Here is a 7,665-nt window from a genome sequence, read left to right as displayed (position 1 = left end):
TGTGTGAAAAGTCTCAACAGTTAAATGCTTTTGTGAGCAGCAGAGAATTAAATCACAGTTTTCTGTGTTGCACAGAAAGCTATTAGCTTCATTTTTTTATATTTCTGACTACAATTAAAATGATTAAGTTCATCTTAAAAGTGTTAAATATTGGAAGTGGTTTTCACGTATCTCCCCTTTCAGGAGGTGTGGGATTGTCCAAACTTCACAAGTCACAGCATTAAGAACAATCTCAGGGGTCAGGAGGGGTCGTCGCCGGACTCCCTCTGGCTCTCCCTCAACAAATAACTGATAATGACCTTTGACCTCCCTGTTTTTGCATGAGAATTGATATCATTGATATTATTCCACAAACCCCTCTTTGGCAACCTCATGACCATTTAAAATACCACTCCTTGAACTCCAAACTTGAATTATTTTCTTTTTTTTAATTAAACCCATCCAGAGGTGGGGGGTGGGTGGGTTACGTTTAGGAGGAGGAGGGTGGAGACGGGGGAGGCGAGCTTTGGGCTCATCTGCATCCCAGATTAGCGTGCTTAGAGAAAAATCAACCATCCATGATTCATTACATGTTTCCTGCTGAGCCTCTGAGATGGCAACCATCCTAGCAACAGGATCCTAGCAACAGCAACAACTCTCTGCCGCCACAGCAACCTATCAGAAACTTTGATGCCTGATCAAAATGTAGCCAATGAAGACAGGAGGACATGCGAAAAGCGTGATGATGCATTTCTTCATGCTGTTGCCCAGACTGGGGTGTAGTAGAGAGGTCATTGTTGCCATGGTTCATGAATTTCTACAGTGGAGTCCAGGTTGATTTTAGTTGTTTTTTTGCAGACCCTCTAAGCATTCATTCTTGTTTAACACCTTGGAAACTATCCTTAGCACATGTGCATGGTATCCTTTTTCAGCACAAACTCTGGCATCTGCACCATTTTTGTCAATTTAACAAAGTAAAAAGCTGTCAGGGATTCAAAATACATTTAAAATTACCCAGGCGCCTACACATATGTGTAAATCTTAAATCATAATCACTCAAATTATTAACAGGCTAATACAGTCTATTGGTAAAGGTGCTCTAAGCGATGTTGGGTGCCAGCACTTCTTGTTGATGTGTGAAGTATTTTCAAACAAAACTACTCTAGCTCGCCCCTCCCTCCTCTTCATCCCATCCTCTCTCCCTCCTTTCCGTGCTTTTGCTCACTAACCCTCCAACCCCCACCCCCAAATCCTTCTTGTCGGTTATTGGCTGGAATGCTAGAAGACTGTTTGTTAGTTTGGTGGTACAGGTTGTCACAGTTTGTGTTTTTTGCCGTTTGTGGAGCCTGGGCCGTCACCGCGTTTCTTTCCATTGTGTTCAGAGGATAGGCAGCTAGCGGATAGTGAGGAGATGTTTGCTGTACGGGAGAAAAAACGTGTGACATCGCTTAGAGCACCTTTAAGTGATTTTATTTTAAAACATTTACATTGCATTTGCTGCAATTAACACTTTGATAGGTAGTTATTGGTTATGTACTATTGTTATTTGTTTGTTATACATTTATGTTAATTTCTGAACCTGCTGTTTGTGATGTGGTGGTGTTTGCATTGCATTGTATTGAACAGTGTTTCTCTTATTTTGTCCAAACCTTAAATCTATGCACAAACATTAGCTATACATTCTACGCTGCCTTTGATGCTTGTTATATACTCTGATTAGGAAGAAGAAATCACTACACCTAATAATATCATTGATTTAATTGGATTTTGATTGTTTTTTTTGTAACTGTAGTCCAACAACGCATCTCTACAAGGAAAACTATTATTTCCTTTTAACCAATAATAATACAAGCCCATTGTGTAACTATATGTCTCATTTTTTTCAAGAAAGACTTTCTGTACTTTTGTACTTCATTTTAAACATATTCTTCCGCAGCTTAAATACTACAGTATTCTACAGTTCGCCCGCTTCTCTGTAATCATATCATTGTTCTAAGAGCGCTTTGACCGTCATCTGATGTCAGATAGGCCTGATCTTCTCTTCAAAGGAATATGCTCTGTGGTAGTCCAAAATAATATTCTGTGTAATAATACATCACACTGATGCCTCTCGCCCTACTTAAGAGTAATCTTGCTCTTTCCTCTGTGCAGTGTGCAGATGCAGGGTTCCCATCTTCCTGCACAACCAGAAAATAGAGATAACCACACACAAAATGTTCAAAACGTCAATACAGTACAGAACTGTTCTGGCCGGAAGGGTATGACTAAAGATTTACACAAACTTCAAATGAATGCCACTGAACAATAACTTTATTTACATGGACAGTTTTTATTCTTTTATTCTTCTCAAGAGACATAGTCTCCTCTTTGCATTTCCTTAAACAGCCCTAAAATCCAAATATCAACCATTTCATCTCCAAACACTTAAGATTTATTGTATAAACTTTATAAACCAGAAGCTTCCTGGGAACATTTTCAGAAGCTATAGAGATATAGCTATAGAGATACATGTGTACAGGTATACATGTATACCCTAACATGAAATTGGTGGAGTATTCAAATTCCAACCTTTAAACCCTAATAGATGATATTATACAAGTAGCAACAATATGCTTACTTTTAATGCTAGCAGTTGTTTTAAAATCTGTATGACTGAAAGGCTCATTCAGTAAGACTTGTTTCAGTCAAATAGAAATACTGATACTTAACTTAGTTAAGTGATAAGGCTAGTGATATTTTGTTTTTATCGTCAACAAATTTAATGAAAAGAACAAAACCAACAATTAATTGATACATCTGTATCCAATTCTGTACCATCTTATTCAGCTTTGCCTTAGACCTCCATTGGGTCCAAAACTAGTAAAAACTCATCAGTGATTTACAATGTTGCACTGGGGGACCAGTTCCTTCATTATGATGAACATGGGCACTGAGTCAACCACACACAGTCGTAAATACTCACTAGAAGACCAAATGTGTATTAATCAGAAGCTGAAAAAGTCTCCAACAACCGCTATATATTCCCCCCATTTGACTAACTTTTGCTAAAAACCACAGTGCCTAGCTTTTAAAGGACATTCCCTCACCTACGTTGAAGATAAAACTATCCATCTGTGACCAGTTTTGAAAGATTTATCGCAGCCTTTAGTTGGAATGATTGTGTTGGGTATGACACACGGACCAATGCACTGTTACCACATTGTTGGTTTTGGACTTTAATAGGATTTGTTGACAATAACAAAAACACAGAATGCCACCAACACCAGCATATTTTCTCACGTACCTCTGGTGGTATCTAGCCATGGAGATAGAAGTTTTACAGATTTGATATGTCCTGGTTTCAGATATCTGTCTGGGATTTTTCCTCCACCCCAATACAATGAAGGTAAACGGAAATGTGTTTGTGGTGCAATGCCCCTGGACAATCTACAGGACACACTCTCAACTGTTTTCATTGCGGTTTTAAATTGAAAACATTGTCACTAAGCGTAGTCGTGTTGGAAAGTACTCTAGTAAAGAACTAAGGTGGTCCCCTGAAAAATTAAAAAAACTGAAAGTATCAAAATTTATAAAATATATAAAAACTAATTCAGATTAATATTAAAAGAGCCAGTTTGTATTCCTCACGTCCAAACACAGTAACAAAAACACATTTAATACGTTTTCACTTCTACTTTCCCCATAGGGTGTGTAAATGTGATGCTTCTTTTAGAGGCATTGTTTTCCTTCTCACTTCTTCATCTCGCTGCATGTGTGTTTTCTTACGAGATTGTGCTGATTGCCCACAGCGGGAGATGGCCTTTTTTGCCATTAAAGTGGCCCGTAGTTTATTTTTGTCTCACAGTTTGATTCTGCACTTTTTGGCAGAGGGCCTGGCTCAATCAGCAGACCGTTGTTTTACTTGTTGATTATCTTCTGTGAAACACATCCATGTCTTTCCAAAATAACACCCAACATTTCAGAAAAGTGACTTCATGTCTTTGCTGGCTTAAAAGTAAAAGCAACACAAGCTACATTTCAGCAGGCAAGATTACCACTGTATCTTCTCACACCGTCAGGCACAAGATTTCATTTTAAGCTGCTGCACTTCACCTCTTGTGATGGCCTTGAGTGAAACGTTTGTGGAAATCCATCAAACAAGAACTGACAGACATGGAGCAATAAAAGAAGAAGAGGAGGTAGAGATGGCTTGGGGGTCACATACAAGGAAAAGACAGAACAATGTCATCTCAAACAAACGCTATCACAAAGTCCCTGGGGAAAAAAAAGGTAGATCCACCCAAGCTGGAGAGGAAACAGAAAATAAAAAACTAAAACTAAAAGCTGAAGAAGACTGAATGTTTAGGTGAGTAATAATTTAAGTTACTGATCAGAACTTTTAGCCAAACTAGCCACACTTGTTATCTAAAGAACTATTTGAGAGTTTACCAATAAATCTTGTAAAGACATTCACGTTCCCCAAAAATCAAATGAATAATACTATAAAATTACATTTTTTGACATACTGTAACGTTGCTTTTTTCCACTTTATTGACATATTATACCATGATTTATTTCCCACTTTTTTGACATACTATACAAAGACTTCTTCTTCAACTTCTTTTGACATACTATATTTTTTCTAACAAACTATACTGTGACTTTTTTTCCACTTACACAAAAATACCACACTAAGACTTTTGTCAACATACAGTATGATTTTTTTGACACAATATACTATGACTTTTTCCACTTTTATCAACATGCCATGCCATGACTTTTGACACAATATACTCACTTTTTTCACTGCATTTTGACATACTATACTATCTACTCCATCTGTAAAGTCTCTTAAATTAGCTCTTGTTATGATTTGATAATATAAATAAAATTGAACCATTTGACTTTTTTCGACATACTACACAATTACTTTTTTGACATACCATGGGACTTTTCTCCACTTACATGAAAACAGTATAATGTCGACGGAAAACTGACCTTTTCCACTATACTAAGAGTTTTTAAACTCAACATACTGTATTTTGACTTTTTCTCCACTTTTTTTGATATACCATGACCTTGTCCACTTATTTTGACGTAATATACGGACGACTTTTTCCCCCCTAATTTTTACATCATACTTTTACTTTATTCCACTATTTGACACACTGACTTTTTCTGGATCAATAATGACAATAACACTTAAATCCATAAAAATAACTAAACTATGACTTTTCAAAACATACAACTTTTTCAACTTTTGACATATGCTTACCTTACTAAGACTTTTTTAAACATAATATACTTTGACTTTTTCCACTTTCGACATACTTGTTATGACTAAGACGGAACGGACTAAAATGCAAGGCTCATAAAACAAGATTTTATTTGAATGATGTTTGAAGGGGAGAAAGTTGGAGGTGGATGCCAGGGACAGGAGCAGGGGCAGGGGTAGGACGGCAAGGGACTGATAGTCAGGGCAGGATGACGAGGGAACACAGGGGAGCGCGGGGAAACCAGGGTCAAGGAGATGGTACTGGAATCCAGGGAGCCGAGGAGCTGAAGTAGGGACAGGTTGGAAGTGGAAGTGGAAGTGGAATGGAGCAGGGAGCTGTGAGGGGGCGGACTGGATGGTGGAGCCAGCTGACTGGAGACTGCGGGAAGGTGGAAGATGAATGCAGAGAAAACAAACACAAGAGAGGGTAAGGTACAGCAACAACAAGCGGAGACAGGTAAGTATAAGATTTTTCTCTGGGAGCTTAGAGCGAGAGTCACCAGTGTGGCTGAGATGAAGTAGAGATGGTGAGTTGGTCCGGGCGCTATGTGCTGAGCTTAATTGTAGATGACTGGCAGGTGTGCACGGCAGGGGAGGTGATGATGGGATGGCAAACAGGTGCGCACTGTCAGCTGGCAGCAGTAGACCGGAGGGGAGGGGGAGAACCCAGAGGAGGTACAGAGAGAGGCAGGACCAACAGAGAATCCGATCGTGTAAAACAGAACAAAACGACTCACAATACTATACTAGGCTATGACCTTTTTAGACATAGCCCTACTATTTTATGACTTTTTCCACATTTTTTCAACAAACATACAAGTTACTTCACTTTTGTCGACATACTATTTTATGACTTTATTATATTTATTTTGCCGCACTATGACTTTTTTCAACATACTATCTATGTGACTTTTTTTCAACATACAATAGTATTTTACCTTCCTCAGGAGTTCACCTCAGGGGCCTGTTGCACTAAAGTAGAATAAAGATATCCAGGATAAGTGAAAAAGCGCAGCTTGACTCAGTGTGATCCGCACATTGTGTCTTAATCGGTTGCAAGTTTGCCGAGCCAGGACTAACAGGTGAAGCTATATCAAGCCAGGCGGAGATAGCTGGGATAAGTGCACGCTCACGGCTTATTTAAATAGACCACGGTATCGATCACAGATTTACTGATGCAGAAATGGAGAAGACGCATGCAGCATGTTTCACCCAATGAGCAACAGCTTCTACTGGAAAGTAACGAGGTGAAAAATAGAATACGCAGAAAGGGAAATATGCTGGTTTTATCTCTAAGTATAGTGTCACAAAGTATGTGCTGGTTTTGCCGTAAAGTGTCTTTTGAGTAGCCTACCATGTAAAGCACAATATAAATAAAATGTATTATTATTTTGCCTACTTTGCCTTAAAAGTGAGCAGAGGGGAATAATGTTACTCTGGAAATGTACCCTAAGGACTCTAGGTTTAATTTCAAACCCGTATTTACAACATGAAAACATGTTTTACAACCATATATGTAAATCTCTATAAGTTATGTCTAATTCTAAATATCTTTGTACACTAGATGTTCATACAGAACAATCAGAAAGGGACAAAAACTAGGAAAAGAAGTAAGTGACTTCAATACACACTGTGAGCATTGTGTAAAACAATAGTCATGTTTGTCTTTATTATTCTTCTGACTAATAACCCCACCAAAATAAAAAGATTAAAGTAATGCAATATTTATTTATATGCAGTGTTATGAACTGGTTGTCTTGTGGGACATTTCCAAAAAAAACTTTAGTTTTTCTCCATTGTATAGACAATGCACTCAATTCTGAAAACCTAAAGCTCAGCTATTAACAATATTTCAGACCATGGGATTTATTTTATTTCTATGCTCTAAACTCTAAGCTCAAATTCATTGTTTTCACTCAAATATAAATTATAGATCAACCAGTATTGAAATCATAAGAAGTGCCACTTTAAAGCCAGGCTCAGACTACAGGAGGTTCTGGGCAATTTATACCCAATCTACCCCTACCCTGATCCAGGACTTGGGTGGGTACTGATTTTCATCCACAATTATCTGGTGATATGAGCGGTTTACAGATCCATCTTAAGAAGCGTTATGGTTTTCCTGGTATAATGAATGTAAACTACACTATATACGTATATGAACCACGTCATTGGTCCAGGGATGTGAGACTAATTGAGAAGGTTATGAAACAAAAGTAAGCTATAATAAAAAAAACATTAGGCCTACATATTGAGGAGTAAACAAACTACCCTTTATTAGAGAAGGACAAGCAACAAGAAAATGAAATCATGAATGTTTTGGTCTCTGACCAGTCTGCCATTATTATCATATCTGGGAATATACAGTGGGTACGGAAAGTATTCAGACCCCTTTAAATTTTTCACTCTTTGTTTCATTGCAGCCTTTTTCC

At 38.0% G+C, this 7,665-nt stretch overlaps 1 protein-coding gene across 1 annotated transcript in view; it reads right to left on the bottom strand.

Annotated features, from left to right (window-relative positions):
• The window catches only part of dnajb6b (DnaJ heat shock protein family (Hsp40) member B6b), a 36,706-nt gene continuing 29,041 nt past the window's right edge, over positions 1–7,665 (bottom strand). Inside the window, exon 11 of the mRNA XM_034861513.1 lies at positions 1–12. The gene's annotated coding sequence lies outside the window, so the exon portion shown is untranslated. The remainder of the gene's footprint in view (positions 13–7,665) is intronic.

Source organism: Etheostoma cragini, chromosome 22, assembly GCF_013103735.1.
Source record: "Etheostoma cragini isolate CJK2018 chromosome 22, CSU_Ecrag_1.0, whole genome shotgun sequence".
Taxonomy (NCBI): Eukaryota; Metazoa; Chordata; class Actinopteri; order Perciformes; family Percidae; genus Etheostoma; species Etheostoma cragini.
Note: the sequence above shows the minus strand (reverse complement) of the source record. Positions and strands in the feature narration are given on the sequence as shown.